Source organism: Piliocolobus tephrosceles, chromosome 3 (genome assembly GCF_002776525.5).
Source record: "Piliocolobus tephrosceles isolate RC106 chromosome 3, ASM277652v3, whole genome shotgun sequence".
Lineage (NCBI taxonomy): Eukaryota > Metazoa > Chordata > Mammalia > Primates > Cercopithecidae > Piliocolobus > Piliocolobus tephrosceles.
Window position 1 is genome coordinate 102,255,732 of NC_045436.1, and position 10,845 is coordinate 102,266,576.

Consider the following 10,845-nt stretch of genomic DNA (forward strand, 5'->3'; position numbering starts at 1 on the left):
TAAATAAATAAATAAATAAATAAATAAATAAATAAATAAATAAATAATCCAGGCGTGGTGACACTTGCCTGTAATCCCAGCTACCTAGCAGGCTGAGGCAGGATAATCACTTGAACCTAGGAGGCAGAGGTCGCAGTGAGCCAAGATCGCACCATTGCACTCCATCCTGGGCAACAAAAAGCAAAACTCTGTCTCAAAAAAACAAATTTTTATTTTTCTAAATAGCCAGGCATAATAGTGCATGCCTGTAGTCCCAGCTGCTTGGAAAACTAAGGTGGGAGAATCGCTTGAGCCCAGGAGGTCAAGGCTGCAGTGAGCCATGATGGTGCCACTGCACTCCAGCCTGGGCACAGAGCAAAACTATGTCTCTAGAAAAGAAAAGAGAGAGAGAGAGAGAGAGAGAGAGAGAGAGAGAGAAAATGTAAGTAAATATCTGGCATGCTGTGAGCACTCGATATTCTCACCTGGAACACCAGGAAGGCATGCTGCAGCAGCAAAACTCATCAAAGAAATAAGAAAAAACCCTCAGCAAACTTTCCAAATCTTCATCTGAGCTCAGAAGGCCAAGGACTTGGTAGAGTTCCAGGGGATTTCCAGTCCGATATACCAGTCATGAAATTAAGATGCAGGCCTTTTATGTTAATTAAGCCTAGTAATCCAATTTGAGGTAGGAGATCTGTCTGATCTGTGTGTTGGATATTCCCAAGAGTGGGGCTGTAGGATGAGAGGAATCATGCCAATCTGATTTTATTCCACAAAACTAATAAGCAGGGGAAATTCCTATGAAAAGTCTGGGATCTCACCACTATTCCAAAAAGAGCCAGTCTAAGTCTCCTCCATCCCTGACAGTGCTTACATCCAACCTGTCACCAAGTCTTCTGCCTCCATTACCCTGTAGCTGTTCTGTTTCTCTGCATCTCAAAGGCCATTTCTTGGTTTCAGCCCTCAATTCTGACTTGGTTCATTCATGCAAAACTTCCTTTTTTTCTTTTCTTTTTTGTTTTTGAGATGCAGTCTCACTCTGTTGCCAGGCTGGAGTGCAGTGGTGTGATCTTGGCCCACTGCAACTTCCGCCTCCTCAAGCAATCCTCCTGCCTCATCCCCCTGAGTATCTGGGACTACAAGTTCGTGCCACCAAGCTCAGCTGTTTTTGTTGTTGTTGTTGTTGTTTTAGTACAGAAGGGGTTTCACCATGTTGACCAGGATGGTCTTGATCTCTTGACCTCGTGATCCGCCCACCTTGGCCTCCGAAAGTGCTGGGATTACAGACATGAGCCACAGTGCCCGGCTTCATGCAAAACTTTCTAACTTGTCTTCCTGCCCCTAGCTTTTATGTCCTCTAAACCATTCGCGTCTTGCCGTGGACTGATTTCCCTTTTTCTTTTTTCTTTTTTCTTTTTTGTGAGACGGAGTCTCGCTCTGTCGCCCAGGCTGGAGTGCAGTGGCCGGATCTCAGCTCACTGCAAGCTCCGCCTCCGGGGTTTACGCCATTCTCCTGCCTCAGCCTCCAGAGTAGCTAGGACTACGGGAGCCGCCACCTCGCACCGTTAGTTTTTTGTAGTTTTTAGTAGAGACGGGGTTTCACCGTGTTAGCCAGGATGGTCTCGATCTCCTGACCTCGTGATCCGCCCGTCTCGGCCTCCCAAAGTGCTGGGATTACAGGCTTGAGCCACCGCGCCCGGCCGATATTTTCACATTTCTATCTAAGCACTTTCCCTAAGTCTTCCTTCTTTTTCCGTTTTGCAAAAGATTGTTACTTTTTCTATTCTGCCATTAAAAACATTCTAATTTTTTAATTTTTAATTTTTTTTGAGACAATCTTGCGCTGTCGCCCAGGATAGAGTGCAATGGTGCGATCTCAGCTCACTGCAACCTCCGCCTCCCGGGTTCAAGTGATTCTCCTGCCTCAGCCTCCCAAGTAGCTAGAACTACAGGCGCAGGCCACCACACCTGGCTAATTTTTTATTTTTAGTACAGACGGGAACTCCTGGTCTCAAGTGATCTGCCTGCCTCGGCCTCCCAAAGTGCTGGGATTACAGGCCTGAGGAACCACATCCAGTTTCATTTTGTGTTTTGAAGAACAGAGAAATTCAGCTTTCAGGCAGAAGGGGCAAGTGCACAGAGAGAAGCAGAAATGAAATGCAGTGGAGTGCTCCTTCTACTTCTTTATTTCGGTCTGTGCCTGAGGGCTGGCTGCATTCCTGTGCTTGTGTCCAATGAGATAAGCCAGTATCCTTATTATAAATCCCACTTTCAGTTTAAATTAGTTCCCTAGAAGTTCTGCTATTTTTAACCAAATAACCCAAATAACCGTTTTTTTCTTTTTTCTTTTTTTTTAAGTCTTCCTCTGTTGCCCAGGCACCTGGCTCCAAATCACCTTAATTTAAGGAATTATGCTCAATCTTTCTGGACAAAGAGCTCGTGACTTTATCATGTGGCTCAGTGTATTGCTAGGTTTATTTACTGTAAGCCTTGCAGAGAATCTGGCACAGTTGGGCAGGGGATTTGAGGTGTTACAAGTAAGGACTGACAGAAGGGTGTGTATTTGGTTCATACAGAGTTTAGTAGGATGTTTCACTTTCACAAGGCTTATAGTAAGCATTAATAAATTTTTGAACAGAGGAGTATTCTATACCTCATAAATCTAGATCTGACAAAAACTTACAATTTAAAGTGATTGTTAATAGCTATTGTGTCACACTGAGGTATAAAAACTCAGTGATCATCCTTAACTGTTGTGCCTGTGGTCACTCTGTTGGGGTATCAACTGTATATTTATTTACCAGCTGACTTCTACCTTCATGCAGCCAGTTTGCTGTATGTAGGAAAATTCTAGTGCTGACACAGGAGACCACCCAAGGAAATTTTTGAGAAGTTGCAAACAGCTTGGGACCTGAACAAGCACTTTTGCTTAGAATCTTTACTTTGATTTTGACACCTTCAGCCAAGTGTTGGCATCTTGAGACTTCTCTTTCATCACTTCTTGACCCAGCTCCTCATACGTAATGGTGTTAGCTTGGCCAAGTTGGAGCTATAGTTCCCAGAATCCCCTTTCCCTGAATAATTTGTGTTAAAGTTAAAAAAAGAGGAGCCTGCATGAGATACGGGTCATGGGAGGTGGAGGTGAACCAGCAGCCATTCTATGGGAGAAGGACACAGAGGGATTGGCATATTCCAACTTGTCATCACTTCCCACCATATTGAGAGACAGGTAATGGTGGTGGTGAGTTCTGTATGTCCTTGCTCTCTGCTCCACACCAAGTGCAAGCCCCGATCACTAAGAGGGATCCTGCTGAGAGGTTCCACTTGGACAGCTGGAAGCCTGGCTTCTCACACTGGAACTTGCCCACCTGTGCCAGGAGGGCTGGTTGGTGACTTTTCTTTGATCCTCTGCTGTCTGAAAATTCAGACCCTGAATTCTCCAGATTCTACAACAATACTGGGTAGTAATTATGTCTTATTTGCTATCCCAGAAGTTATCACAGCTTCTAGCATACTTCTAGCATATAATTAATTCTCAATAAACATTTACTAAATACATGATCTTTAGGAGGGAGGGAGGGGGAGAGAGAAAGAGTAAAGGTGGGGGGGAGAGAGAGAGAGAGAGAGTAAGCATACTTCTCCTGTTGAAGTGGCCCAGATGGTGGAAATTCTCTTCTGCACACTTTTGGCTAAGGGGAAAAGGTGCTTTCCAATTTCATATTACTTACTTTTAAAAATAATTCTACAAGGCATATTCCAAAAAAAAAAAAGGCACTGTTGAAATAGAGAAACGAAAGTAACTTGCTTGCTTATGATCCCAGGGCAAGAGAGGAAGTAAACCAAAATAGAACTTGTAGTGACGTTTTCCTTAAGCGTAACTCAAATCAACTCAGCAGTTCACTCAATTTTATCTCCCTCCCTTTATCAAACCCACTTTCTGTCATCATCACTTCTTCTGCCCCTGCCCATAAACACACATATATGCTCATCCAAACACCACCAACATATATATACGTGTGTGTATGTATATGTATATGTTGAAAGTATAGTTCTCCAAAGGGGAATATATTCAAAACAATTCAACAGATACTTATTGAGCATCTATGTGTAAGAAAAATTGTGCTCTCTGCAGGCAAAGCAAGGATGAGTAGGAAGCAAATGCATTGTGGCCCTCCCATTGGAGAAACTGTATACAAATTATTTGATGTGACACCATTTCTTTTCTTTCTTTTCTTTTTCTTTCTTTTTTTTTTTTTTTTTGAGGCAGAGTCACCCAGGCTGGAGTGCAGTAGCATGATCTCAGCTCACTGCAACCTCTGCTCCTCGGGTCAATCAATTCTCCTGCCTCAGCCTCCTGAGCAGCTGGGATTACAGGCGTGCGCTACCATGCCTGGCTAATTTTTAGTATTTTTAGGATAGACGGGGTTTTAACCATGTTGGTCTTGAACTCCCGGTCTCAAGTGATCCGCCCGCCTCAGCCTCCCAAAGTGCTGGGATTACAGGCATGAGGCACCGTGCCTGGCCTGATGTGATAACATTCTTGGTTATTACCAAACTCCTGCCCTTAAACAGTGCCCTGTCCCTTTTTCATTTCTCCCTTGAGTCTTTGGGTTGTGTTTCCTCATGAAAATACCCGCAAAGTAGCTTAATGAGATTTAGCAGAAACATCTTCCAGGTCATGGTCCATCCAAGACATTTTTTTAAACTTCTATTTTAAGTTCAGGGGTTCATGTGCAGGATATGAAGGTTTGTTACATGTGTCATGGGGGTTTGGTATACAGATTATTTCATCACCCTGGTGTTAAGCCTAGTATCCATTATATCTAGTTATAATATTTTTTCCTGATCCCCTCCCTCCTCTCCAAGAGAACATTTTATTATTCCCTAGGCAGATGGTTCTTAAATTTGCCAGTAAACCTTTAACTGGAAAGACTCTTTAAAATGCAGAATCCTGGGCCCCACTCCCTATCGCCCTTTTCCTTATTAAAATTCAGGATGCCCAGGAAATTTGTATTTTTCACAAGACTCTAAGTGATCATCTCACACCAGTGATCTCTGGGCCACTCTTCTAGAAATGTCTAAAAACTCTGACAGAGACTCACCTGAAACACTTATTTTATTTTTATTTTTAATGTTTATTCAGACAGAGTCTCGCTCTCTCGCCCAGGCTGGAGTGCAGTGGCACGATTTTTGCTCACTGCAAGCTCTGCCTCCCAGGTTCACACCATTCTCCTGCCTCAGCCTCCCGAGTAGCTGGGACTACAGCGCCCACCGCCATACCCCGCTAATTTTTTTTGTATTTTTAGTAGAGATGGGGTTTCACTGTGTTAGCCAGGATGATCTCTGTCTCCTGACCTCATGATCCGCCCACCTCGGCCTCCCAAAGTGCTGGGATTACAGGTGTGAGCCACTGCGCCTGGCCGAAACACTTATTTTTAAAAAGCTGATTCTTTTTTAAAATTTTTATTTATTTATTCATTTTAATATTTATTTTAATCTTTGTTTATTTATTTATTTATTTATTTATTTTTGAGATGGAGTCTTGCTCTGTCACCAAGGCAGGAGTGCAGTGGTGCAATCTTGGCTCACTGCAACCTCCGCCCACTGGATTCAAGCAATTCTCCTGCCTCAGCCTCCCTGGTAACTGGGATTACAGGTGTGCACTACCATGCCTGGCTAATTTTTGTATTTTTAGTAGAGATGGGGTTTTGCCATGTTGGCCAGACTGACCTGGAATTCCTGACCTCAAGTGATCCACTCGCCTTGGCCTCCCAAACTGCTGGGATTACCAGTGTAAGCCACCGTGCCCAGCCAATTCTTTTTTTTTTTTTGAGACCATCTTGCTGCGTTGCCCAGGTTGGAGTGTAATGATGCGATCTCCACTCCCTGCAACCTTCACCTCCTCCCCAGTTCAAGCAATTTTCATGCTTAGCCTCCCAAGAAGCTGGGATTACAGACATGCACCACCACACCCAGCTAATTTTTGTATTTTTGGTAGAGATTAGGTTTTGCCATGTTGCCTAGGCTGGACTCGAACTCCGGGCCTCAAGCAATCTGCCAGCCTTGGCCTCCCAAAAGGCTGAGATTACAGGTGTGAGCCACCATGCCTGGCCTAAAAAGCTGATTCTTGATCCCTTGCCCATACTGTTTGAATCAGAATATTTGAGGTCAGAGCCTGGTAATATACATTTTAACATCATTCCCCACTTGATTCTTATGGAGTCCAGAAAGCTTCCGCTGAGAAGTATTGTTCAATCTACTCTACATTAAAGGCTATAAAAGCCCTCTGTAGAGAGAAATAGAAACATGCAGTGCCCTCCTCTCTAATAAACATTGATTTTAAAATCCTTCCTAATCATTAGAATTTATTCCCAGTTTATTGCAGATCTGAGCATATCCTGGGAAATGGCTGAGTTCTCAAGGTCAGTGGCCCTTACGCCCTCTGAGGTGGTCAGGATTGCTGATGGCCTCATCCCAGCTAGCCCTGGTTTGCTGACTAATCATCTTCAGGTTCATCAAACAGAAATCAGAACCTCAGGGCCAGGAGCGGTGGCTCACGTGGGTAATCTCAGCACTTTGGGAAGCCAAGGCAGGTGGATCACTTGAGGTCAGGAGTTCAAGACCAGTCTGGCCAATGTGGTGAAACCCTGTCTCTACTAAAAATATAAAAGTTAGCTTGGTGTGATGGTGGGTGCCTGTAGTCCCAGGTACTTGGGAGGCTGAGGCAGGAGAATTGCTTGAACCTTGGAGACAGAGGTTGCAGTGAGCCAAGACTGTGCCACTGCGCTCCAGCCTGGGCAACAGAGTAAGACTATGCCTCAAAAAAGAAAAAGAAAAAAAAAAAAAGAACCTCAGAAGCCTAAGTGGTGTTCAGAACCATCTTCCAGGATAATGGGGACTGTGACTTTTTCTGGGGCCAACCTCAGGTCACCACTTATCTTCCCAACCGTACCCCAAAACTCTGTCTAACATTTCATACCGGATGCAAGGTTTCTTTTCTTCCTTGAGACAGGATCTTGCTCTGTCACCCAAGCTAGAGTGCAATGGTGCAATCATAGCTTTCTCCAGCCTTAATCTCTGGGGCTCAAGCAATCCTACCACCTCAGCCTCCTGAGTAGTTGGGACTACAGCCATGCAACTGCCACATCTGGCTATTTAATTAATTATTATTATTATTTTTTTAGATGGAGTCTCTGTTGCCCAGGCTGGAGTGCAGTGGCGTGATCTCAGCTCACTGCAACTTCCACTTCCTGGGTTCCAGTGATTCTCCTGCCTCAGCTTCCTGAGTAGCAGGGATGACAGGCATGTGCCACCATGCCCAGTACTTTTCTTTTGCATTTTTAGTAGAACAGGGTTTCACCATGTTGACCAGGCTTTTTGGGAGGCCAAGGAAGGCAGCTTGCTTGAGGCCAGGCTGGTCTCAAACTCTTGACCTCAAATGATCCGTCCGCCTCGGCCTCCCAAAGTGCTGGGATTGCAGGCATGAGCCACTACCCCCAGCCTAATTTTAAAATCTTTTAGTAGAGATGGGGTCTTATTATGTTGCCCAGACTGGTCTCGAACTCCTGGGCTCAAGCCATCCGCCCACCTCAGCCTCTCAAAATGTTGGGATTACAGGCATGAGTTACCGCAACCGGCCCTCGTTTAGTCTTAATTACCTCCTTAAAGGCTTTATCTTCAAATATAATTACATTAGGGGTTAGGGCTTCAACGAATGAATTTTGAGGGGACACAATTCAGTCCTTAACAGCAGCTATGTGTGGCATGTTGCTGCTTTGTAGCTTTTCTTTTGGAGCATTATGAACATATTATACTTTTCAATACTGCAATTGTTGAACTTAAGATTATTATTACTATTTAGAGATGGGGACTTTTTATGTGGCCCAGGCTGACCTTGAACTCCCGGGCTCAATCAATCCTCCTGCCTCAGCCTTTTGAGTAGATGGGACTACAGGTGTGCACCACTGCTCCCAGCTTACAACTGGTTTTTTTTTTTTTTTTTTTGAGACAGAGTCTCGCTCTGTCACCAGTCTGGAGTGCAGTGGCGCAATCTCGGCTCACTGCAACCTCTGCCTGCCGGGTTCAAGCAATTCCCCTGCCTCAGCCTCCTGAGTAGCTGGGACTACAGGCATGCGCCACCACGCCCAGTTAATTTTTATATTTTCAGTAGAGACGGAGTTTCACCATGTTGTCCAGGATGGTCTTGATCTCTTGACCTCGTGATCCACCCACCTCGGCCTCCCAAAGTGCTGGGATTACAGGCATGAGCCAACCCACCAGGCCCAGCCAGCTTACAACATTTTTATAAACAGTATTTTAAAGCAACAAATCTCCCTTTCCTCATCGAAGAAATGTGAAAATAATTCTTGAGGCTTCATTTTCTTGTGAAAATAGCACACAAAGAAAAATGCATAAACATAAATGTACACTTTAACAAATTGTGAGAAAGCAATTATCCCTTTAGCTGCTAACCAGGTTGAGAAATAGAACACTGCCTGCAAGTCAGAAGCTACCACGTACCTTCCAAATCACAACCTCCTCTCTCCCTTCAAAGGTAACCACTGTCTTGTCCTTCAGGATATTCACTCCATGATATTCACTGTTCTTTATTTTTTTTATTACACTATTGAGCATACAGGACCCTCAGTGAAAGAAATAAAGATTCCATATGATTTATGGAGCTCAAATTCTAACAATAGACGATGATCAAAACAATAAACATAATAAAGAAACAATAGGATGTTAGAAGGTGATAAGTGCCGAAATAGATTAGAGTAGGGTAAGGGGGTTATCAGCACAGGTGTCAGGAGTAGCAGTTTTGAAAAGTGTAGTTGGCAAAACCTTGATGGAGGTGGGCAAGTTGTCTGGATGTTTGGAAGATGGATGTTCCAGGGTGTAGGAACAGCTAAGGTAAATGCAGGAGGTGGCATGTTAGTTTCCCAAGGTACCACGCTGGGAGATTAACAATGGAAATTTGTTCTTTCTCAGTCCTGGAGGCTAGAAGTCTGAAATATTAAGGTGTCAGCAGTATTGGTGCTTTTTTGGAGGCTCTGATAAAGATAGTCTGTTCATTCCTTTTTTTTTTTTTTGAGACAGGGTCTCACTCTGTTGCCCAGGCTGGAGCTGCAGTGGCACAATCATAGCTCACTGCAGCCTTGATCTCCTGGGCTCAAGAGATCCTCCTGCCTCAACCTCCTGAGTAGCTGGAACTACAGGTGCATACTACCATGCCTGGCTAATTTTAAATTTTTTTGTAGAGATGGGGTTTCACTATGTTGCCCAAGCTGGTCTTGAACTTCTGAGCTCAAACGATCCTCCCGCTTTGGCCTCTCAAAGTGCTAGGATTACAGGCATGAGCCACCACACCTGGAGTAGTTCCTTGTTTTTTTTATCTTCTGATCCTTGTCAGCAACCCCTAGCATTCCTTGGCTTGTGGACACATTGCTCCAATCTCTGCCTCTGTGGTCACATGTGGTTCTTTCTATGTATCCATATGTGTCATAAGTACATTAGCAATTAGATTTAGGGCCTACCCTAAACCTGGTTAGATGAGGTCATCTGCAAAGTTGGCCTGATTAGAGGAAGTCATTTGCAAAGACCCTATTTTTAAACAAGGTCACATTCACATGTATGGGGAGTTAGGACTTCAACATATCTTTTTGGGGGACACAGTTCAACCCATAGCAGGTGGTAATATGCTGGGCAGGCTTAAGAAAGTGCATGGAGGTCATGGAGGCAAGAGCAGAGTAAGCAAATGAAGAATGGTATGAGTGGAGGTTAGAAAAGCTGTGTGTGTGTGTGTGTGTGTGTGTGTGTGTGTGAGAGAGAGAGAGAGAGAGAGAGAGTGAGAGGGAGAGAGAGAGAGAGAGAGAGAGAGAAGAGATCAGGTAGAATCTGTGGGTCATTGTGAGAACTTTGATTGTTTTCTCCCAATGAAAAGGGAACCATTGGCGGGGCGGAGTGGCTCACGTCTGTAATCCCAGCACTTTGAGAGGCCGAGGCGGTTGGATCACATGAAGTCAGGAGTTCCAGACCGGCCTGGTCAACATGGTGAAACCCCATCTCTGCTAAAAATACAAAAATTAGCTGGGTATGGTGGTGTGTGCCTGTAACCCCAGCTACTCGAGAGGCTGAAGTGGGAGAATTGCTTGAAGTTTGCGGTGTTTGCGGTGAGCCGAGATTGTGCTGCTGCACTCCAGCCTGGGCAACAGAGCCAGACTTTGTCTCAAAAAAAAAAAAAAAAAAAAAAAGGAATCACTGCTGCAGGATTTGGGCAGAGCGTCATGATCTGGCTTATAATTTGAACAGCTCACTCTGACTGCTGTGTTGAGGAAAATCGTAATGTCCAAGATTTACCTGTCTGAAGCTAGGATATCTAGCATCAGATACATAGTTTGTCAGAGGTGGTGCAGGGATCCAAACCCAGGCAGTCTGGTAGTAGGGCTCATGCATCTGACTCCTTCACTGTGCTGTTAGCTACAGCGTGCCTTTATCCTGGTGTTGAAGTCCAGTGTGATTTCAGGCATCACGGGCAGGACAGCTTCTCTACTCTCCCTGCTTCTTTGGCTCACCAGCTTTAGATTCCAAAACCATGGAGGGAGCCAAGGTCAGGGCAAGAGTGTGTGTGCTAACCGATCTGGCCAGAGAAAGAGCAGTCTGGCCTTTTTGTAGTGCACATGGTCTTTCCTCTTGCATTTCTGTGTCCTGATCTTGTTTTATAAGGACACCAGTCATATTGGATTAGGACCCACACCTGTGACCTTATTTTACCTTAATCACCTCTTTGAAAGGGCCTATCTTCAAATAAAGTCACAGTCTGAGATACTTGGGGTTAGAATTTCAACACATTAATTTTTGGGACTG